The sequence below is a fragment of the Ischnura elegans genome, chromosome 3, assembly GCF_921293095.1.
Source record: "Ischnura elegans chromosome 3, ioIscEleg1.1, whole genome shotgun sequence".
Lineage (NCBI taxonomy): Eukaryota > Metazoa > Arthropoda > Insecta > Odonata > Coenagrionidae > Ischnura > Ischnura elegans.
Genome location: NC_060248.1, coordinates 21,939,612 through 21,964,874, shown reverse-complemented (window position 1 = coordinate 21,964,874; position 25,263 = coordinate 21,939,612). Strand labels below are relative to the sequence as shown.

General features: G+C 39.6%; 1 protein-coding gene across 3 annotated transcripts in view; it reads right to left on the bottom strand.

Annotated features, from left to right (window-relative positions):
• LOC124155554 (protein tincar) overlaps positions 1–25,263 on the bottom strand; it is an 803,451-nt gene that overhangs the window by 648,967 nt on the left and 129,221 nt on the right. For all 3 annotated transcript variants that reach the window (XR_006864202.1, XM_046529476.1, XM_046529477.1), the window contains exon 2: positions 8,316–8,369. The gene's annotated coding sequence lies outside the window, so the exon portion shown is untranslated. The remainder of the gene's footprint in view (positions 1–8,315; positions 8,370–25,263) is intronic.

The window sequence follows — 25,263 nt, the reverse complement described above, 5'->3', positions numbered from 1 at the left end:
GAATTTTAAATCACCACAGATAGAAGGTCTTATTGCTTGCTTAATGAACCCAAGATCCTCCCAATAACTCAAACGAGGTCATGATGAAGGCTGTTAAATATGAAGGCCTTCTCATAGGACTTTGCGAGAGCGTATTTTCCTGACTGCTGATGAAACAAGGGGATAGGCCCTCCCTTCAAAACAGCGCTCGACGCCCCCTTGATTGAGTGACTGAGTAGATCCACACAAACACGCCCTCTGCATGAGCATCGACTCTTTCCTTCGCGCGCTCAAGCATGCACGGCCACCCGCGACTCAATTGTTTCCCGAGGAAACGACGGGAAGAGGCACCGCGGATGATGAAAAGGGGCCCCCGTGCATGCGCTGAATCTCACAGTGGAGGCAAGAGGAGTCGATGAGAAAGAGGGAAAGAAAGAGGGTTTCAAATGGGACATCCAAGTGGTAATACTCCACCAACCTCAAGTCACCACTTTGGAGTACGTGTGGGAAAGAACGAGTTTTTGCTTCCGTGCTTTCGAGCAAGATTGATGAGAAAATATCAGATCTCGCAAGATCCCTCAACCCTTCCTCCGCACATTTTCACAACAGGAATGACCGCTCTGTTCGCTCTTCTGCTCTTTCTGAATTTTGCTCGTAGAAGAATTTAGAAGATAAGTAAACTAGATAAATGAATATTTTTTGAGGTGAAGAATAAATTCCGCTCCATACGTATGCTTATTTCGCTTAGATAAAATAATTACCAATTATTCATTTAAATCCTTTCATGCAATAGGATTACAACAATACCACTAAACTACTCCTCAGATGATACAGTCGGAAATGTTTCATCTGATTGACTTTTTAACTATAACTTGCTATCAAAAACTTTTCGGTGGGACAATACAGAGGAGTTTATGGCGTTTGTCCTTGAAGTTCAATCAAGGAAACAGTAGCACCAATTCCCGCGTATCAAGTCTGCAGCTCTGAGCAAAGCAATTACAATTAGCATTAATCTCCCTCGGAGAGCATACAAGGTCAATTGACCGTAGGCGTGCCACTAACAAAGTTGGATACCTCGGAGAAAGCAAATGCCATGGGAAACCACGAATTATGGGCGCAGAAAGACTCGGTCGCAAGTGAGAGAGGAAAATAGGTTGAGAAGGAACGATTTCAGGAGTCTCCAAAAAGTAGGCTAAGAGAGGCTTTATGCACAGAAATTTTTTATCGCCTTCTAGATTGGAACCTGATTTTTGAATGCTACCACGGAGGAAGAGATGCCTATTTACGGTTGACAATTTCCAAGTGCATTAATTTTCTTAGAAGTAACGTTCTGAATGATTTTAATTTTACGTTACATTTACAATAATTTATAAATATAAATTGGCATTTTTAAGAGTAGTCTTTCTTAATTCATCGCTTAAAAATCACAAAAGTAGCGTGAACTATTGCGGTGACTGAATTAATAGACAAATTTACCTAGGTCTGATATACTGCAAGTAAGTGGAGGCCCACAATGCGAATTTTCTCCGTGACGCTCGGAAAGATATTTATTCTCAATTGCTTGAGCAATCTAAGTGTAACGCGAAGCTTTTTTATTTTACTAAGTTCACGGATTACGTCTTTCTGCAACGGACCTCATATGATCGGTACATATTCAGGGGTGCGGCCGGACAAGTGCGAAATGGCATCTCCTTTCAACTTTTTCTTCCAGAAATCTTCCCGTAACACGCTTGACGAATCCAACACTCTGTGCGGTCTTCTTAAAGGCAGCCGGTGAGTGAGTGAACAGACGTGTGTTCGCCTGCGAGAAGGAAGAGGCAAAAACGGAAGAGCAGGGTCTGACGAGAAGCAGACCTCCGGGGAGTGCAGGCGGAGGACACGCGAGGTGCGTGCGCGGATGCGTGGGCGCGAGTGAGCTGAGAGACCCCCGCACCCATCCTGCTTCCGGAGTGAGGCACCAAGAATGTCCGGATTACGGAGAGATGAGAGCATTACCCATCGCACACCACTCCCAACGGATAGCTTACCCAACAGCCTTGGATTGAATCCGCCTCAACAAGCCTGATATCCCATAACCTGCAAGTATTTTGGAGTCGCGATAACTTCGTACCTATCGGGGGAACACATTTTTCGTAAGAGTAGATGAAATTAAAACTTGGCTATTTCCACATGGTATTTTATTGTGACCGACCATGGTTATTTACAGCGTAACATTATCATACACAGCGTAGTTTAATTTGCTAGTATGCGTGACGTTTTTTGGACTGTGTGGTGTGCATGTGGGAGTCCAATTGCATGCTGGTGATTGATCACCCCCTGCCAAACACACTAGAGGAGGGCTCGCAGGGTATTGTGTAGAGGTAGATGTGACCTTCAACATCAACTAATATCAGCAAAACTTTGATAATGTTACGCTGTACGCTGCCAACTTTTCATTTTATCTATTCCTACCATAAAGGATTTCCACAAAGTTACGCCTACTATTAATTATGAACACATTTTTATTATATAAGAGTAAAATATTTCGTGTAAATATACGTAAACTAGTACCGATAATAATAGTAGTCAGTATGTTGTGCTCACTCTATCATGCTTAGAGTATGAAAATTTCAGAGGAATAAGTTATAAATATTTCGTCGGTGAATGCTCTGATTGAATCCCAATCGTAGAATTCGAATTGACAATTCAAGTCACCGTGACGATAAAAGCTGTGATTTCCCTAGATTTTACCTCAGAAATTGCCTTCTTACCTTCGTACTCCAGCTTCAATTCTCCCTGCACTGTGCCTCAATTATTTTATACTAATGACTATGATTTAATGCTCAAAAAGCGATTCGAGCGCCAGAAATTCTGTGAAATTCTTTAAACTACACCACAAGTATTAAACCTAATTTGGCAATTGACGTCCGGGAATTCGCGTTTATTTTATTACTCAATCTTAAGTGACTAATGAAGACTCATAAATAATATAGATTTATTATCTCGCTTCTGTTTTGAAGAACTAATTTAGGCTGGCTAGTAATGTTTCAAAGTAATTTTTTGTAAGCAGTATTTGAAGCATTTTACATGTTTTCTTATTGTTAATTACCTGCTCATTAGCAAAGATTTATCAAATGACTGAATAGCGAGTCCAAGGATTGAATACAATATTAGATTCTTTTTCAGCGAATCACACAGCACACTCACATTAATTATTCTTCACACCCAGAACTCGCGAATCTTTTCTAGCACCTATAGTAGGTTTGAAGTTCTCACTCAGCATTAAAATCAAATGCAGGATTCAGCATAAAATTGCCGTGTTTTGGAGTCATTTTGAGTAGAAAGCAAATGATGACGCTTGTCCAGCAGATGGAAGCGAAAGAGAAGTCGGAATCAATTCGTTTAATGGTCCACATAAAAACGTTCTCTCACTTTAGCGAATGATGAAAGCGTATACCACTCTCAGTTTTACGACGGGAGGACCCATATCCGTCATGTGCGAGTAATTCTGTCCCACACGTAAAGGAAACCATGGGATGAGAGATAAATTCACCGGGAGACACTTACACACTTAGGTGAATAATCTTCCCTAACCAAGGATTTTCTGAACCGCTAGCAGAATTACCGATTCATAGCAAGAACCGGTGTGGTTGACCAAATGCTAAAAGAGGATAAAGAAGTGAATTCTGAACCCATGGCTTGTGGGTTTCACCGAGTGGGATTCTTGTCGGCCTGCCTGTCTGAACCAGATTTGAGGACTCAGGTTAGAATTATCATTTAAGTATTCTACCCACTAAGGAAGGTTTCCATGGAGTACTTAAGACGAATTCTAAGAGCCTCCCCTTCCATCACGCACATCCCTCTTAAATTCACAATATGGCCTACCCCCTTTAATTCTACCAAAAAATCTTATTCTTTTCCTTCCCCTCCCTCGTTTACCAAACATTCTACCCTCTAACACGGTTTTCAACATCCCCTCCCCGGTAAGTACTCCATCCGTCGATACCTTCTGTCTCCTCCGTACCTAATCTAACCGCCGAAATATCCCACGCGGTAAAACTAAGAAGCCATGGACACATCTGCAAATCAATACCGCGGTAAACTACGAGTCTATTGCAGAGAATAAGGAATTTCAATTACTTTCGGCGTAAAGTTTTCAGGCTTATTTATCGAGTTTCCCACCGGGTGGCTATGATGCTGTTTTGCGACGTTTCGGGGGCTAATTCCGCCATCGTCTCAAGGGTATAATGATGGCGGAACTCATCTCGAGAAAATGCCTCAAATCAGTTCCAAGAATGTTATGGGTTGATTTTTTATTACTTATATTTTATTATTTTACTAATTAGAGATCCCGTGAAATTTATGAAGTTTTACGGTGCGTTTACACTGTGTAACATGTAATATAAGCATGTTGTATGTAAGAGGTTACAGGTAACATTTTTTATACAGCAATTGTTTTATAACAAGAGTCCAGCGGAGACGAAATTGCACAAACAACATGTTACATTTTCACCCGTCAACTGGCTATCCCCACCATGCGCCTCACCTCTTTTCTGTATCATGTTACACATTTTCCCACTCCGTGCGGGAAACCACAAACTTGTTATATAACACGAATTTTTGTTTTGTAACACAAATTTACATGTAACTTGTTACACGGATTTGTAAATTTTTCGTAAAACAAGTTATATGTTCAAATTCGTCAATATTTACATAACCACTTGGACCATTTCGCAGACAATTTAGGAAGGACAATCGAAGAACAAGGTGAGACATCTCATCAGAATATGTAAACTGTGGAGGACCACTACGAAGGAGAATAGGATGCGCGCGAGATGATAGATTATTACTGGAACCCTCAGAGAGCTTATTCTGCCCTTAGTCATTCTAGAATTTCACGCAAGAGAAGCTTCAGAACTGCTGATCCTTTTTGATTAATTTTCTCCACTACAACTGAAGTGCAATCGTTAATACGTGCTCCAACTATGTTCTATGAGGTATTTCTTCCTTCAGTTTCTCGAGTAAATGTAATAATATTTCCATTCCGAAAGATTTTATCTTTCCTCATTGGCACCTTCATTTTCGCAGGGTAAATGTCCAAGTTTTAATCAAAATACCCAACTATTTGAAAAACTAACGCTGGATTTAGATTCAGGAGGTCAATTACATATGAATCAAACTCAAAAAAAGCTCTGGCACTTAAACCAGCGTTATAGTTATGTGGCTGACGGCCATAGGCGTAGATACGATGCTAGACTCAGCACTTGGATGAGAGTTCGGTAGGCGAGCATGACATCATCTCTGCCATTTCGCCAGGGAGGGACCTTGGGCGGAAGCAGAAGAAAACTTCGGTGGGAATAGGGAGGGGCAGGAGGCATTATCGAGAGACCGATAGGTCTTCCCAAATCTCGATGACGTCACTGCTCCCGTTTTCAGGGGCGCGCCCGCCCCGTTGCGCCCTCGTCCATCGCTTTGCCCCCCACACCCCCGTGTGAGGGGGCGGAGGAGAAGGGCGGCCGGCGTCCATCCACCCCCCGTTGGCAACGCGCCAGGACAATAGGGCCAGACACAGAGACGGCCCACGGCGGAGCGGGTGGAAACCTGTTGTTTGGGGCGCAGAAGGGATGAAAAATGCGACCGCGGATTGTACGTGTTTGTGTGGAGCAGAAATGGAAATGAACTGCCCTCATCTCTCTCTCTCGAAAAAGCATTAATTATCCCGCAATGGGAGACAATAAAAAAACGCGAAAAAGATTATGACGTCCGTGACTCGGCAAACGGCGATGATTCCACGTTTCGCTCGGTTTCTCGATCGCTTGAGAGGAGCACTTGCCATGTCGGCAAGCTGATTCAAACTCATTCCCTCGAACGTTCTCAACGAAATGCTTAAGCAATTATTGGCAAAACTCGGTCGAAAATTCTTGACGTTTTTTATTTCGAAGAGAGCGAGACTGACGGCCACATGGTTATGTACAGAGCCCAATGACTTTCGGGAATGCAAATTTTCAATAGTGTATTTTTTCTGGAACTCTAACCATATTTTTGCTCTTATGGCGTAATTTACGATGTTTTCAACGATTTAGTACCAATTCAGACCTTACAACCTGGTATAAAAATTGCAGGTAAAAATGAGGTCGCGAAAATTCGTATTTCCGAAAATCAAGGAGCCCTAGTAGTGCGGAATATTCAGCGAACTAAAATCCAACTTGGCTATGGCCATTAAGTGGCATAGGCCTTTTTCACGATACGTATAGGTACACATAAAATTATATCATAGTCATGATTACCCTATTATCTCAATCAGCTACGGAGCACAGCAACTAAAAAGCAGACATTGATTTTTTTTAAATTCCTTAAAAAAGGAAAAGATTCGGTATTTTTTATAGAATTCCTCCCGCAAGTCGGAATTAAGTTTACAGCCATGACTACGCCCCAAATTACCCCATACAATTTCATTTTTAATTTTCAAAAGGAAAATTACACAGTTCACGCCCGTAAAGGAAAAACAATATGCTGTCATTCCTATTTCTAACAAAAGGGCTTATCTTATACCCGACATTCATCCCTACTCTGATCAAGGACCTTGAAAACGGTGGGAAAAACAACTATCTTCATCTCGTTGGACCTATCTCAGAATAATTGACAAATCACATCTTCGCCGCTTTACTTCTTCTCTGCATCAATGTCCTCTTTCGAAATAGTTTGGCCTTCAGCGTCAGCCTCTTCTCAAATTGATAAGCAACAGCTACAATTTTAAATGTGTCTAACATCTGGAGAGGGGTATAAAGATATCCAGCTTCATCTTAACTGAAGAAAACAGCAACTGAGATTTAAAAGCCGCTTGCAAGTAGGAAAAACAGCAGGAACGAGTATTGTCATCCTCTCCAACCTCCTAGAGAAAACTTCAACCGAAACTAGCCTCACATCAAATTTATCGTATTCCACAACGGGTTTCTTGACTGCCCAGCGAAACATCTTAAGGAGTCAGCTAGTTTTAATCATGATAACCATTGATATTTTTAAAAACACTGTTTTCATTGAATTAGTTTTTCATTAAACATCATGTTAGTCATCATGTTTTTATAAATTTTCATAGTTCATCATGTTAGTTAATGGCTCTTATTTAGTCGCGGAGAGTCACTTGAGGCCCTTCTTTACCCATAGATCCCATCCCCATCAAAGATAAGTTATTTATACTCTCATCCTCTACTATCGGAATCGTATAGACTGCAAATACCAAGTCGCCCTTACCAGTAAGCTACTCACAGACGGTGGCATATTGGTATGCCACTCAGCGAGTAATAAGACCTCCACACTCCAAGGTTATGAGGAATTGTTTACTAAGATTCTTCCATTGGTAAAAGTCTGATGAGACTGACACCTGAACTGTTTGATTCCATTTCCACAATCTTTGGGCGGGAGGAAATAGCTGGCGCCTTGTAGCTTCTCATAATATCCAAATGGCCAACAGGAAACACTTTAGAGTCGGAGCCGCATAAATATGGACGGAGGCCGCCGTGCTTGTTTAGTTGGAGTGGTGATCCCGCCAGATGAAATCATCGCATTGGGGTGGGAGGGGGGAGAACTGCTATGGAGAGATAGTGAGGGTGAATCACTGGCCTAAAGGGGGCATGTGCGTTGGCGTCCATAAAAAAATTGGCGGAGAAATGGCCCGGATGAGAGGGGAGAAGACAGGGAAGGAGGGAAAAGAAATAAAACTTATTCGTAAGGCGAGGATAAATAACTGAGAGGAATTCCGAAAGTCTTAGCAACTTTTATCGTGAGTGACTCATGGGACCTCGGGCGAAGGAGGGAGAGGAAGGTCAAGACACTTTGGAATGAATGGCGACGGAAAACATGTCGGAACTCCATGGGGCACGGGGAAAAAAGACTAGGATATGCGATAACCGAAGGCTGATAATAGATGTCCACCGAGTGATAGATAACTCTCTCAGTGCCGGAGGAAAAAGGCCTTTGAGTGTAAATTGAAAACGGTAACACCACTAAAACTTACCCTTGTCAAATAAACAAAGATGGGCATATGATTAGACGCTTGTCTTCATTTCCATAACAATAAAGGTTTCGTGGTTTAAAATAATATCTTCATTTCAAGAACCTCCTTTAAAGATAATGCACGGATGTTTGGATGGTTACGTTTCGTTATCAAAGTTTGAGGTCAACTAACTTGTATATTATCCAGCTCAGCAAGCATTTTTAAGCAAAGGCACTACCGGTTAGAATATTTTCTTTAAAAAAATGAAAAAATAAGGCGTCTACGAATAGGAATAAACACGAGATTGACCTATCTATTACCTCAAGATGAAAAGCATATTGTGAAAACTACAATTTTAACTTACCGATTATGTTCTCTCCTCTGCATCTTTCTCTGTTTCATTGATTCACGATCGGCTCTGTAAGGAAGAAAATTATGTGTTATAATTTATCATAAAATGATCATCAGAGTTTTAATAAGACCTTTGTAAGTGTAAATGATGCGAAATTCTTAAAGATATAATAAAAACATCTTCGCTAATTAGTAAAAATGTTGACCTTATGAACAGAAATATCAAAACTCATGAATCCAAAATTAAGAACAAGATTTAAACAATATAAAGCCAACGAAACTAATATAATTCTCACCGATTCAGCTATAAATATGCCTTGGTATATCATAATCATTCTATAAATGAAAAATAAATTAGGATGAAAAGAATTTAGGTAGCTTTATCTTTTAATATGAAAGCAAAAAAGCATTAAAGATCAGAATTCGGACAAAAGTCGAGCAGAAGACATGAACAATTTTACAATAGAAATTTTAAACCATTTCCCATTGATTCGCTAATTTTACGGATAATTTTCTCCATATCAAGGGTTAATTAGCTACATATCAAGGGTTTGAATTTACTTTATAATCTCAAAATAAATTTAAAGAATAATCTCAGATACATGATATAGGCCATTTCGCTACTTTATGCTTTAAAGTTGGCAAAATACATGTAAATAATCACTGAATTTAACTCTTGCAGGAACAAATCTACTTAATGTAATGGAATTTTTTGGGGCTACAAAAGCGTTTTGAGATATTAAAATCATTTGAAGTTAATTTATTCCCGGCTGAGAAAGAGAATAGTTTGCCGATTTCATTAGCAGGGAAACTGCCACGCATATGCGGGAACTCATTCTAGAAGTTTCAAGGATATGTACGATGCCATTACAATCCCCGCATGCGAAAGCATTTTCATTTGATTGAGAAAACATGCACGCACGCCTGAGCAAACAAATAAAACGCGGTGGCGAAATTATTCAGAAAGTAGCACCACTTCGCCTAGATGGAGCGTAGCCTGAGTGATGACTTCGGCAAGAGTCTGTGATGAATGGCGAGGCTATACAGCACTTCGCGCCTTGCTTAGGCCCCTGAGAATTAAGCTCCCGGGCGCGTAGGAGACACAGGGAAGCTCAGCAGGTACCTAAGAAGTGAGAACGAGTAAAAATGAAGTGAACCTCATTTGCATTGTATTTAAATGGAGATGAGGGAATGAGGGCCATCAGTTAAGCTTTCAAAAAGACATTTTGAGAGCTTCCTTTTAGGTTCCCATGGGAACGGAGATTTTGGTACTCAAGGGTAACGACGGCGTGGAAAATATGGATACCGAGAGTCACGAAGTAAAAATTAACCTTGGAGCGCCACCCGATATGCAGTCTATCAAAGATAATGTATCCTAAAATAATTATAGCAGCCATACATTTTTTAAAAAATTGCAGATAAAAATGGGAATATTAATTAAACCGTGCCAAATTTACCTGCAACAAGTAATTACTTACAAGAAACTTTCACGCCGTACTGCATTTTGTGATTAAATGGCGCTGTACTACAAATGGGATTAAAACTATTAATATATTAGGCGTAATCTCGATAACCAATTCGTAAAACATACGGCACTATGTGGTGGAACTTATTTATATTAGTTTAAAAAATGTCCTTAACTTGAAAATTTTGTTGTGAAAACTAAACGCGTCGTGAGAAAATAAATTCGAGAACTACTTTTAAATGCTTTATGAAAAGTTGATAACGTTTCGAGTTTTTGGGAAAAATGTTTTTACTAATGCAATGCATTCTTCGTCAGCTCTCAATATTACTTTCTTTGAAAGCATTAATTAATGTGTTGAAAACTGTGAAAGACATTCAAATTGATGAATTATCGTAAAATGCAATCAAAAGAGTAGTATAAACCTGATGTTACGTTAAGCAGGTAAAATCAGTCGTGTTATGGAGTAAATACTGCGGGTTGCGGGCGAGTTATTCAAACAACAGGGTTGCATCATAATGAGATCGGGAAATAGGAAGGGGGTGATTTAGAATATGGAACATAATATCAAGGGAAAGTGCTTCGATACTCCGAAATGAAGGCGATCCGTTCTCACAGGAAGTCTATGGAGAAAAAAAGAGACGAAGGGTTTGCAAGGGTGAGGATGGAAGATTTAGTTTCTCAAAGATACCGCATAAGCGAGTAGGGGAACGGATTAAGATGAAAATTACTTAGGGTATTCCAGAGGACTACATGTCTATTATAAGGATGGTTAGTTCGCCTGTTTTAATCCCTCAAGTGATGGGAGAACCGTTCATACTTGAGCCGTCCGAGAGACGAAAAAAAACGGGAGAGGCGGAAAAGGCAATGATCTTTTTCGGACCGCACCGATGGGAAGTCAAAGCGCCGAAAGGACGACACCCCAATTGAGGTGGCCAGGCAATTAAAAGCAATGGGACACGGTGGGTAATAGCCGTGGGAATTATTCCAGTCGCTGCCGGCGAGGCTGATAGTACCACTAGACGCTTCCCTCATTACTGCTCAAAAACTATTTGCATTTTTTCTCCATAAAAACTCCACGCGTTTAAAAAGTTGCAGGCTCGCCCCTTCGGAAGTAGCCCAGTTGTCTATTAGAGCAACCGAGTGAATTTCGAAATCCATTCGAAGTATAATTTCCAGCGAAGAATGAACGAAGCTGTAATTTCAGGTGGGAACCAGGGCAACTCAGAATTTCAATATATTCCATTAAAAAGACATCGAGTATCACTCGTGGTACGAGCGTCACGAAATGCACGAAAGAGATTTTTTCGCATTGGGCGGGGGTTCTTAAACTTTCCCTATTTTTTAAACATAAACACGATACATCCCTGCGTGAAATAAAAGCTGCATTTTATTAGAGGCTCATTGTTGTTTGATTGTTGACCTGATGCGGCGGGCCTTATACCTCTCAATCACAATTATGCCCGTTAGTTCACTTTTGTTCCGAATCATACACATGATACAAGATCAGAATATTCGTAATGATGAACAAATGCCACGGTCAATTATTTATCCTAGGATTTTCTACCTTTTTTACACTTCTTTTTCATGCCTGACGGTTTATTTAAGCGTTACTTCGACCTAAAAAAAACAGATCTTTAAAACACTGCAACGCGTACCGTCATCAGCCATGACAATCATCGCGGGAGAGAACCTGGAGGAACAGTTTGTTTCTCAATCCATCCCCAGGAGACCAAATGTCTAGCTTCAGTCGAGGATAACTCGAGTTATTCTCTTTTGCTATCACTCCTTAAATTGGTAATTGTCAGCTGAAACGGGTATAAATTCGTCAGTTTTCTCATCGCTAGTTTCAGGATTTGATTCACTCGAAAAATGACAGAAAAGGAAATAAGACGATGTGTTTAATTTTTTCATTGGTAGGAGAGTGAAAAATAAATGAGAATTTTGGTTTGGGAGTGAAAAATTACTGAGAAGGTGCGTGAAGGAGAAAGAAATGGGAAAATAACACTAAAAACAAAAAAGATACTTAGACAACCAAAAGTTGAAGAGTAGAGCTAAAAAGGATTTATAATCGAATACAAGGTGATGGGAGAAAATATAATTTACGGAAGCTCTGAGAGGTACGAAGTTTTATTACACTCCATTCGCAAAATAATCTCCTCAGAACTTGAAAAAGTTTCCTAAGAGTAAAAATAAAAAAGAATGGAGGGAAAATAGATCCCATGGAAAGTGCTTGATGATGTAGGCATTTTTTCCTATTTTGTAATGAGTGCTTTTAAAAGAAAGATAGCAGTTCCTGGGTTCAAGAAAGGTGACGAGTTTAAAAGAGTGGACTCAAAAGTTTCTTGGCAACGAACAAGTAATCAGAAAAATAACCTAGAAAATACTAAGTGAGATATTTACAAGCATATAATGCCATAACTACTTGGTTCTCAAAATAGTGCCTCCAGAGTTATTTTATGAAATATATATCGATCTATTTCACTACAGAGGTAAATTTTTTCATGTTATATATAATAGCAAATTGCCTGCCAAGTACGAAAACCATCGCTGCATGTATTTATTACGTCACGTTATGAAAATGGCCTACCAAACGGGCTTATCGCGTTCACGAGAAATATATCAAATCTGGCATTAAAGATAATTGGAACGGTGATTAGAATAAAGTCAAATCTATCATCAAATCGTTGAACTACGCATAAAGTTCCTTAAAAGATAACAAAATTACTTAACTAGTAAAAAATATGTTATTTATAAAAATATTTTTTATTTACATAGTTTTAAAATAGTTACCAGAGAAAAGAAGCAAAAATTGAATTAAAACATCTATGATGACGCACAAAATTATATTACCATAAAATGCAAGCCTCTGTAGAATAATACATGTAAAAATGTTAAGACAACGCATAAAAAAGATTCGTGGCTTATTTCCATTAATTGAGCCGCTGAATATAATTTTCCCAAGCTTACAGCGGGTCTGAAGGCAAGAAAATTTAAGGAAACCTTAATCTTGCCAGGGCATTACAGTGAACAATAACTTCGGTGGATTATTTAAATATATTAAGGGAAGGAAGAACAGACGATGGAAGCGGGATAAACGTGCACCTTTTCCGTAGACGGTAATTTCTGGTGCTATCTCATTAATGCCCTAAAGGAAGAACCCCTCAGAAACATTCCGAGAGAGCATTACGAAAATTTAATGACATCTTGAGTGCAATTTCCTTCGTGTGCTTCATTATTGAAGATTTGCATTTTGATCTGAGAAAATTCATTAGCAGTTATGAATACCTTTTTGGTGCTATGAAAAAAGGCATTCCCTTCATAAAATCACCCACCACCAAAAATACAATCCCCTTAAACTTGAATGCAAGTAAAGTGCAAATGCCGGAAAGACACGGGAAAACGATTATTACCTTTCTGTATTTCCATAGCCTCCAAGATACAGAGTGCACTTAAAGTTAAAAGTAAAGAAACCGGTTTATTGAAGATGAAAAAAAGATCTTATAGGCCTTTTCGGGTGAAGTCACTATATATTCGAAGGGTAGGAAGTACTATAGATAAAATTTTAGAGAAACATTTTTTAAAGAAACGCGAAAGAGTCATTCTCATCGTGTGCGTTTTCTCAATGTAAATAATATTGTAATGTGATAGCGCTCACCGTGGGATCATATTTTAGAAAATATTCATACAAATATACAGATCATTCAGCAGATGAATCAGTAATACAACATGCTTTAACTGCCTAGTAAAAACGGATAATTTCGTTCAATGGATTCAAGATTAAAACGTAGAAGTTTTTCCCTAGTATATAAAAGGAATAAAAGACTAGAATGTACTCAGTCACGGTCCATTACACGCTTGAAGCTGATTTTTTTCGGTAAAATAAGCGAGATAACCCTGAATTCAGTCACCCACACATAATTCAGCGAAAGAAAGTTTCACCTATTATCCCTAGACGAATCGGGGTTTCTGGGGAATTAGAATACCCAATTTGCATCCACAATGCAGACTAAGGCGTCCTGTGGGCATCTTAACGCGGTCGGAATCCACCAAAGCGAGCATTGCGGCCAATACTAGGCTTTTGACCAAAAGAGTTTCGGGGAGGAGGTTTAACTCCCACTCAGTGCTCGACCACGGAGATCAAGTTGGTCGCAGGGGAAAAAGCCTTTCCGTGCAGCTCTCCGAACGTGGCTTTATATTGATGATTCTTAATGAAATCGTGCGTGGATTTCAAAAGGAAGGATCATGAGAGAGAAGAAGGAATAGAGCAAGTCCTATTCTTTTATAAAAACTTCCTTATCGGTGAAAGTATGAGAGAGCTTTTTAAACACATAATACACGATAGAGACTTGTGTATTATGCGCTTGAACACAGATGATGAGGTTTGGGAGATTGAAATATTTCCCCACAACAATTGTATATTTCCGCGTACCTCAGTACTCTAGCAGAGACCAATATGAAATATTTCGGCATCAATGACAATTAAATTTAAGTTTCAAAGTTTTTCTACGGAGATAAAAATGTATGAAACACATTTTTTCGTCGCTTTTTAATGGTATAATCAGGTAAGTAGAAATTCTATGAAATTATTTTATACAATTCGATTTATTTCAATAGTTATTTGATCTTTAACTTAATTCGATATACTTCTCTCACGATGAATCTGGAGAGACTAGTTTCTACGAGGCAACCCTTATTCAACATTTGACAACAAATTACCTGGGAGCGAATGCAAAAATATAATCACTTCATGAAATAATTTACTATCAACAATGACACCGCCATTTGAACAAGATGGTGGGCACTAAGTTAATTCATTGAACTAACAAGAATAGGTGATACCGTAATTCTAAAATTCCAATCAATGAATTAGAGTAAACGAAATTTAGGAATTTTTAATTTAACGCTCCTTTCACCAACACAATAGAGAAACGATAGCTTAAGCGGTGAAAAAAGGTATTATGAAGAACCTAGCTCTGAGACAGTTTCTCAACTTCCAATTTGTTGAACATTTCTTCAATATTCCCAGAGTAGTTACTGGAGCGCATTCCTAAATTTCTAGGCTGTATGTTGTTCACTACGTTTTTAAAGCATTATTCTCCGGCATGTAAAATAATCCGTGTCACTTCAGGATCCGAGTTTGTTGTTTTTTCATGCCCACCTGTTCTCTAATTCGCGCCGAGGAACGTGCACCAAAAGAGGGTGCGTTAGTGATGCGCCTCCAGCCCGCGGTGAGGAGAGCAAGCGGTCAAAGAGGATGGTGAATTGGCTGTGGGGGGGGGGGGGGATGACGCGCTCTCAGCCGCGAAGGAAGGGTGCTGCCGAGTCACGGAAGGTGCAGAGATGGAGGTGCACACACTCTCTCTCTCTCTCTGCTGTCTCCACTCATCCGTGCACGGGAAGAGCCTCGGGGTGACCGGAAGCGGTGCACTCTGGGAATTCCTTTGATGGAATCACGCACGGTGCACTCAACTCGACAGACACCCCTGCGGCGGCCCTTTCGTATTCCCTCCGTCACGCCGAGCAGCGCATTCCAGGGAAGGTGTCCTTTTGTTTCATCGCCCCTCGTCCACTTCGGGTGGTGTAAAACGATGCCCTAACACAAGGACTCGTACCGCTCCGGAAAAGGAGAGGGCGCTATACTCTTAAAGGGCATCTCATTTTTACCGCAACACTGCGCACGGCATGCAAATGGTAAAAGACCAGGAGATGAAAGGACTTAGAGCCATGATTTCTTACTCCTGCCTTTGAGATACTGATATTAACTGGTACCTGGACATTTTAGAATAATACCTAAGTTCTAAAACTTTTTCGTTTCACCTGGGTCCAAATGGACAGCAAAATATATTATGAAACAAGAACTAAAATTTTTTCATAGCACTGAATTAACTCATTTTTCTTGGAACAAGAATGAATTAAAAACTTTACTTCGCAACGAAGAGGAAAAATTGAAGAATCGATAAATATTAGACACTCAGTGCTGAAAATTTCGAATGATTTCAACTTTTGACCCGCAGATTTTCCACTACCATTTGAAAGCATTATTCTCGAAAACCATTGCTTACAAAGAACGAGAACGGACTGACAAATCAATAATTTCACATGTTTTTGAGGTAAAATATCTTAAAAACAATGTATCTCAAAGCTATAAGTAGACAAATAGTGGACCAAAATCTGCTTCTATTTAAAAATAAACCGACAGTTCCTCTTAACACTGCTAACTCCTAGCGCCACGGCGCGGGAGTACGGCATGCAACTGCAGCTGCTTTCGACCCTGAGGGTCCTTATCGGGGTGCGACGAGGGTTCACGGTCGCCGTAAAGCTCGAGCATGCCGAGTCGCCTATTAATTTCTCCCGGACGGAGCGACATGGCGTCCCGGCGAGCGAGCATTCGCTACAACCCTTCTGGACGGTAGTGCATGCATGCTCAAGTAAGCCCACCCCAAAAAGGTCTGCCACTCACAGTCACATCACGGAGTTGCCCCTGCTCTCAGACCTCGCCCGAGAATTGACCTATGACAACCGTTGACAAGCGAATCATCTATCCATGTAATAGAAGGCTCATTCAATCAGCATGCAAATAAGTAATAGAGCGGTTTGAACACGAAATCATATACTATGTTAATTGAAGAGATCAGATTGCCGAAAGTGTTAGAATAAAGAATAAGGAAAACGGGAATTTTTTTTCAAAGTTTTCGCCGGCCTTCGTGGCGGTGGGGTGCAGTCCTTGCGTGCTAAACTGAGGGTCGCGAGTTCGAGTCCCGCCTGGATCGGTTATCCACAATCAGGAGAAGGATGATTGTGGTCTTCCATTTTCATTCGTTGTAGCCCCCCGATGTAAAGGCCAAATAGAACTGTTTTCGGGGCCATGAATATGAATAAAAGACAATCCTCAACTTGTTCAGCTTTATCTTTGATTTCCTGTATCATTAAAAATAATATCGCCCTTTAACAGCCATGAAAATCTTATTCCTCGTCGCTCTATCGATGCACCTTTCCTTGTTCGCTCCATCCCCGCCATCACCTCTCAGAAAAGTTTCCTGCCTTCACTGACGATATCTCCAACCACTCATCCTTTTCCATCCTGGTCAGTCCGTCTCGCATACTCCATTCGTCTTCATGGCCATATTTTGAGCCTTCAGCATTCTGCCATTATATTTCCACGAGTGAAAAAATCAAAAAGATCAATCAACATCAGTAGTAATTAGCGAAAATAGTTTGAATGTTAAAATTTATGCAGCAGCTGAAATAAAGCGCATTTTAAAATGCAGGAAATGATGGTAGTCCCGTAGTTCATTTGTTAAATTATAACATCCATAAAAGAAATTTTACAAAAAAGGCGACAACTCCAGTATTACTAGTCTATATAATGATCATTACATATTCCATTATTCCTACTAGCAAGCTGATTTTCAATAAATCCACAATTATTAATTACAAAGAAAAAACTAACACCAACCGTCGAAGAAAAATGATCGTAAGACGTCTTTAAATGATGTAGATGAACACATCATATGGCACTATGACATCTACTAATGGTCACAACAGATAAAATTTTGTGGTTATGATCATAATTACAAACAGAGCAAGTTTAGTGCTCAATGTTGTGTTTTCCGACCTAAGTGACTGGTTTTTTATGAGTATAACAGAAACAAGAAAATTATGAACGAAAAAATGAAAAAGCGGGTCTCTTAATTGGTGCGATGAGCTTAAGATTTTATCCTTTGGCGACTGCAACCCATTAAATACAGCTTAAATAGCCTTCGTAAAATCGCACCTATACTTTAAAAACCGTGGGGAGATATCTGGTGACGATACATGTTAAAGTCACGGTCGTTTTTACGCTGGCATGAAAAAATTACACACCCTACCGACTGCTACCTGCGAGGCGTAACGGATTTAAGTGAGAGATGAATTCATATTATTATATTTTTCACGACACGAATTTAAATTGGCAAGCACAAGGTGGGTAGATTATGTTGCAACGCTTTTTGGGGTCTTCTAGCGAGCTGACAGAGATTTCGATCGATATGAGAAGGCAAGGTCTCCGTGATCCCACACAAAGAACTGCCACCGATGTTACGCTTTGCATATCTAATTTTCCAAAAAAAAAAGAATAACTCTTTCCGCGTGAAAAAGAGTAATTTCTCATAAGATAATTACCCTAATTGCCGACACACATTCCTCATTTGGAGCGACGTTGTCCGGACTCTGAATGCACAAGGTTATATCGTTTCCACGGAGATTATTAACAATGGAGGCCATGTCACGGAGGGGAGGTACAAAAGACAAAAATGGAATCGCTACACAACGGACGCACCGTGGGGTAAAGGGAATTTAAAGCTGGGCGGCAGGTGATCCCTTTCACGGTCGACGTAGCAACTTAATGGCACCCTATCCCCAACCAAGAGGAAGAATTATTCGGTACCACATCGTGGCTGCATTTTAGGCGAAACGAAGGAGGAGGATTTAACTCTTTAAGATCCCGAATCGGGTTGAAAATGGCCGTAGACGAGGCTGAAGATTCGTTATCTTCGTTGAACTTGTTCTTTCTGGAGAAAAGCCATTCCGAGTGCGAGGGGGATCGGTTTCCTTTCCCGGGGGGAAATTCGAATTCGCGTGCTTTAATTGTTTCGCTGTCTGGATTCCATTCAAGATCATAGGAATAGAAAACCCACTGAATGGAAAATGGAAATTACATCCCTGAATGATAGTGTTTTTTCTCAGTGATTAAGTACCCACTTCATCGCCAAGGTTACTCCGGTCTTTACCGATTAAGCCATTTAAAGTTATATATGATTTGATGTCGTAACGTGAAATTTTTACGAGAAAAACTATCCCAATTACGTATTTTCATGGTTATTAATTCTAACTGGCATTCATTATACTGACCTATTCTTTCCAGTTTAAGCGTTTCAACTTACAGTTCTTGGCTAATCAAATTCAGCGGTCTTTTATGTTAAATAATGAGTCAAATATGAAAAAAATTTAAAATGTTCGTTATTAAGAAATAATAATTTACATTTCCATATAAATTAAGTAAGAAATATAATTCTAAGTGAATCTGATTTTTACCGTTTGAGCCAGTTTAAGTTAGATCTGATTTGATGCCACAAGGGGAAAGTATTAAAAGAAAAATCACCATAATCTGTATTTTCATGTACATTAAATCTAATGGATAAAAATTATGCTGACTTGTTCTTTCCGGTTTAAATGTTTTACATCACAGTTCAATGTAATCAAGTTCAGCTGTTTTTTTTTCAATCTGAAATAATGCTTCTGGTATGAAAAGAACTTTATATTTTCCACATAATTTAGTAACATAATTCTTGATATGTTATTATTTGCCTAATGATTACGCCTTATTTAGAACTTTTCAACTCCAAAGGTAGATCTAGGCAAGCGCCTGACGTGAGTGCACGAAAAGGGAAATTGCACGGAGGAAAATTCATATACCAATACCAAAATAGATACCGAGCTAGAATTCTTTGAATTCGTACCAGGTGACCTGAGATCACCTCCTTGAAATGTTTGGAACCCTTTTTCTTCTCAAACTAATTGCCTTATATAATATTTTTTTGTCATTTAGCATACCAGTAACAACTTTCCTTTAACTTGATGAAAAAATTTTAACGAGATAGCGGTGGAAAAGTTAAAAATAGAAAACTTTTAAATCGCTATCATAAATCATAAAATGAAAATAAAATCTTTACAGAGATTATTTTTACAAAAATAAGCACGGTGGTGACCCCCTTCTTGAATTTGAGTGGAAAATTTCTCTTACTAGCACGGAGATAACATAGTGTAATGCTGTAAATAGTTATGCGGTAGGAACCGCAGTCAATTCATCGGATGCTTTTCGGGAAAAAGCACACATTATGAAAATTTCGCAGAGACTCGAACTGCCTCGGAAGTAAAAAGAAGTTGCGCTGTTAAGCGTGCTATCGAAGCGGCCCAATCGGCTGATTCGATCGACTGCCAAGAAACCTCTCCGCCTACATGTACTCTCCATTACGATCCAACGGCGCGCCTTAACCCCATCTTTTCTTATCTTCGTTCAGTGCCCTCCAACCTGTTACAATTCCCCCTCGGGTTGCCGATCGAGCAAGCCCGCTCACTTCCGTTGGTAGCACATTCGCCTTTTGGCATCCGTTCAAGGAGTCCCTCCTGCCCGACGAAATCCCTATTTATGACGCCATGAAGGTCATCCGAGGTTCCCGGCTATCTATTGTTGTGACTCCGATTGCGTTCTATCCATTGTAAGTGAATGCTAAACATTCCAATAGCTGCCAATTCTAAATTAAGTACGTACAACAAGGTTAAAAACCTTTCATTACTCCACGATAGAACCTGTCCAGCATTAAATATGATCAAATGATACAAAAATTAGCAAAATCACTCCTTACGTCCAGGGTTAAGTTATATTAAATGTCTTTTAGCCGTCAATGTATGTGTTTTTAAGGGTAGTTATGTTGCTGATACAGTAAAAATGGTTCTAGGGCAACGGTTCGTCCCTGCAGTCAAAGAGTTCATTCACTCAATTCTTCTGGTCTGAAAACCAGCCAGCGTCAACTCTCGTCTTTGGAAATAGTAGACCTCATCAAATATTACTGCTTCAAAACAATTTATATCCATGCATCCAATTTTATTTACTTTTTAAAACTATAAATTTTATCAATACAGTCATTCAATTGTTCGCAGATGTATTCATAAAAAGTTAAATTCCCCTTTCCATTTATATATGCAATACAAACCTTTCCAGAGTCGCTTCCTGGCGAAACTGATGTACCCATACGTTGCAAAAATAATATCCACAAATTGTTCCAGAAATATTCGCGCAAATTGAAAATGTGGAGAGACGTCTTTACCAACGAATACACAGTGCTTAGACTGGGCATTTACTGTGATGGCCCTTCAGCTCCAGTTTTTGCTTGGTTAAAAAAAATCAGAAAAAAGGACAGGAGAAAAATCAATGCCCCCCCCAAGAAGAAACGATACACCAAATCTGATACGTGAACAGCGTCCAAGGTCAACTGGTTTAAATCGACCGAGGCTCGTAATAAATCGTGAGCAGAACAAATCACGTTGCTGTAACGGTCAGATAGGTACCTCGCCCCCGTTCATTGCGAAAGTTAAAGCAATTAGAAGATTCAATGGACGTTAAAGGGCAATTGTCGGCAGCAGAGGACGTTCTCTCGCAAAATATGATGCGAAAAGTGGTACGTTTAACCCCTCACATAATACACTGTTAATAGCTAATGAGACCCACGCCATTTCCTCCACATTATGAACTGTTTAATGCCTTGGGTGAACTCATTCACCGCAGCCGGGCAATCAAAATGTCAGAATCATGTGCACAAGAATTAAGGGAGAAATATGAACTCATTATCACCTTCCTCATAAAACTGTAGTTGAATACAAAGGACTGCACGTAATTGGTGGAGGGAAAGAGTTCAGATAGGTAATTGAGCTATCACAATCGTGATATGTCGTGATATAGCACCCACAATATGCAAATCTTAACAAAGGAGAGAGGAAGAAATGCTTCATACTAGAAATATTACGCAATAAATGCTGTAAGGAGCCGTAAAGAGGGGAGAATAATAAACAAAAATAATTGAAGAATAAAATTTAGCCCCTCTTAACTGAGAGATACGTGAACACCAGAAATAGCAGTCACACAACCTCGTGAAACGTAAACATCAGTTTAAACTGTACATTTCAAAACTACAAAAGGATATGGTTGTCGAAACTGAGTAGAGTCACTATATTATGCTAACATGCGGGATGTATCACTTGTCGTCTAAACACGTAATAGGTACTCAACTTGTCAGCTACATTTTTTATAAGACACAAACAAGTGCAGCCTAAATAAATGTTCGCATTTTTAAGCGTATCCAAAAAATTTAGCAGTCAATGTTATTGAAAACGGTCGATAGACCCCTTATAAAAGAAAATTTTTAAATTTGGATTGAATTGAATCGAAGCACGTTCCCACTTCAAGTCGTAGGCACACAATTAATGGGAAAGTTTCGAAAACCTTTTACCACAGAAAACCTCAGAGTGCACCTCTTGGTTTGCTGTCACCTGAAATTTAACGTTTCCAAGAGGCAAATTGCCTCTTTCCCACGAACAAGCCTTCAGGAAATAAAGCGGGAAGTACCCTCGACATAGCGTTTGAAGTCCATAGGTAAAGGTGCCGTCCCAGCCTTGTTTACTCGGCTGCACCAGGAGGCCGTAGAGGGAAGCAGGTTACCTCAGTTATTTGAAGGGATATGCCTACCATTGCTAGGGCAACAAGAGGCGGTTCCGCAGTTGTTCTGGAGGTAAAGAGAGATTCAAATTATCCTCGAAAGGTCAGCTACGATCCGAGAGCGAGTAAAAACATTGCACTATGTTCATCGCCATTATTAAACGAAAATGGAATAAAAGAGCATTCCTAGTGGGTCTCCCGAGAATAACCACTTACCTTACCCATATCAGGTTTCAAAACATTTTCAAGGATAATCTTAAAAATATACCATTATAATGCAAGAAGTGTGCAGTTATTAACAACCTCGACGAAAATCTGAAGTCAATACGGCATTCGTCGGACAATGAACTTCCAGTGTAGCAAACGCAAATTGGATGCGGCATTCCGTTGCTTATTTTCAACCATTAATTCATTAAAGCTAATTAAATTACCGATATATATGCGCTAATACATTAATTTGATTCTGGAGAAGTAATTGGATCAACATCATAAGATTCTTCCCGGGAAAGAACGGGTGTCATTATTTCCATTCAGTTACAAAATTTCTTCTCCAAGCATGAATATATTCTATATCAAATATACCTGCATTAACATATTTCAGAATTGTTTACGGCGAAAGTGCCTGGTACTATAATAAGCGAAACACAGAGAAACTATCAAAGAATCAAATTAAACTAAAGATGAAAAAATCTAGTTTACTATCAGCAATGAAGGGATTTCCCCATCCATTCTTTCGACTAGCTGCGATATAAATCAGGAGAGAAATTTGATGAGACACAAAGGTAGGCATTGACATCTTTGAGCAGACAAGGAAAACGTCTCCATGTTCAAGAGCATGTTTGAGACACTGGCTTGTAGGACACTGATAATCGAAGAATTTTCGAACGAGCGAGACGGGTCTCCCACAAAAACAGCACCCACAAACGAAAAAAAATCAGACCCACCACAAATCCGTCCGGCCATCTTCGAACGCGGCTGGAGTCGCAGACATATGGTTGGCGTATGGGTCTAAGCCGCAGAAAACAGAACATCAACAACCGTCCTTTTTCTGTCGACGAAGTGATGGAGAGAGTGCGTGCAATGGTCTCCCCTTCTCATTTCGGCAGACGCGTGTTTTGGGGCGTTACACCGCCCACACCCTTCATCTCAACACTTCCACATCGCCTGTCTGCCTGCCGAAATCCATCGTTTGGTCCATCCCTCAATTGTGAACCTAAGAAGACGACTGCAACCAAACACTCCTTTTTTAAAAGACATCCAAGCGAAACCTTCGTCCACACATCAAATACCTCATCACAAAACCTATTTATCGAGATCCCTTGAGCATGAAACACACATTCATTTTTTCGGGTACAAGGTTCGGAAAGCACTTTGGTTGGGTACGTATTTTTGTCAATGATAGATAAACTCAAATTCGAAGGTATCACCCAAAAACGAGATAATCGTCATTATTATGAAATGTTCGAATTCTCATCTCCAAAAGTTACACGATTACTCCCATTCCATCGAAAACTAGGGATTTCCACGATTTTTTTCTGGATCTTTGTCTATTTCCTACAAATATTTTCCACGATACATATACGATAATGGCCCAGAGAAATTCATAAAAGTGTTTCCAAAACATGTAGCACGCAAAGTCAAATTTTATCAATGACAGAGCCTGAAGTATATTTATGAAAGACAATATTGGAATTTTACTGAAAAGGAAACCTACCTAGATAACAATAAAAAAAACATTTTAAGCGAATAGCATCCAAATAAAGCTTTAGGATTGTTGACAGAAAATTATAACGAAGCACCATCACAGCAAATATTTCCAGACGTCTTTGATTGGAAGCAGGTATTTCTTGTACGTGCTCATCGATGGAAAACGAGACGGTAAAAAATGATGGAAGAATTATCGCTGCCAATTATTACCGATATCCCTGAAATTTTGCGTAAAAATAATCGCGTGATTCATATATTAGGGTCAGAGAAGAGGATGAGTGTGCCAGGGGTGGAAATACTCCGCGGAAAGACGCATCTCCAAATAGATCCCACAACCCTTCCTTTCTCCTTTCCATGAAAAATCTCAACGGAACGGCAGGAATCGGGAGTGTCTGCTGTGCGTGTGAGCGCACTGGTAAACATTCGACAAGCGTAAACATGTAAACAATGGAACAAAAAGCGTCGGTGTGGAAGTCCATCAGTGAAACTTAAAAGGGTTCGAAAAGGAGGAAGTGACGCCGACGAGGGATTCACGTTTCCATGGGAATCATGGAAGCGAAAATAAAAATATGAACGTTAAACTGCGGTACCATCAGGATTAATACGAATGAAAGCGTCCATTATGGCCAAACCTGTGGTATTTTTTTATTTCAACCGATGAAAATAACGAAGAAATGAAAATACTGAAACCCTAGGCATTGAAGTCTAAAACACATCCTTTTAATCAAGTAAGTTTCTAAAATCTGCTAAAAGAACTGCTGTAATTGGAAACTCGAAGGCAAATTTTGGCAACCCGAGAAAAATATTATTAATTACATTTAAAAAACAAAAACAAAGAGGAGATTACCTATTTGTACGAATTGCATTGGACTATGATCAAATATAAACAACAAAAAATACTTGACAAAATTTACTGCCATCCAAATCTGAGAAATTAAATGCTTCAACTTAACATGAAAAAAATGACCGCAAACACGCACTTATTAAAAATTGTTCATTGCTTATAAATCTTGAGTATTGCTTGAGGAATCGCTTATAAATATGAGCACTTGTGCAGGTTAATGGTTAATTTTCTTCGCATTTCGTTCCTGTGAAGGCGATTTAGAGCGCTACTTCAGAAAGTGAGACTCTGAGTCAAATAATTGCGAGTTCTTTTTACTACAAAAGCAGCAGACAACACTACCCAATTCAAATCGCAGCGGAGGACAATATCCCTCCCAATACAGAAACAGAGACAGAAAAGCCAGCGGTAATTTTTAGCCTGGTTGCAACCTAACATTAAATATGGTCAATATACTTGCTCTCTCAATATGATCAATCTCACTCCCACTTGCCTAAAATTCGTTCTCATAATTTTCTAGAATGTTGAATTTCAATAATTTTACATCCACTCACGCAGTGATCAAATCCTGAGGTTGAGTTGGATAGGTAAGGATACAGCTCACCCCATACTACTCCAGAGAAGTGTGAAATTCGTATATTCAGATTGGGGAGCTTCGCCAGCGACCCAGGGCCGCTTCACACATTGAGGAGTTTTGT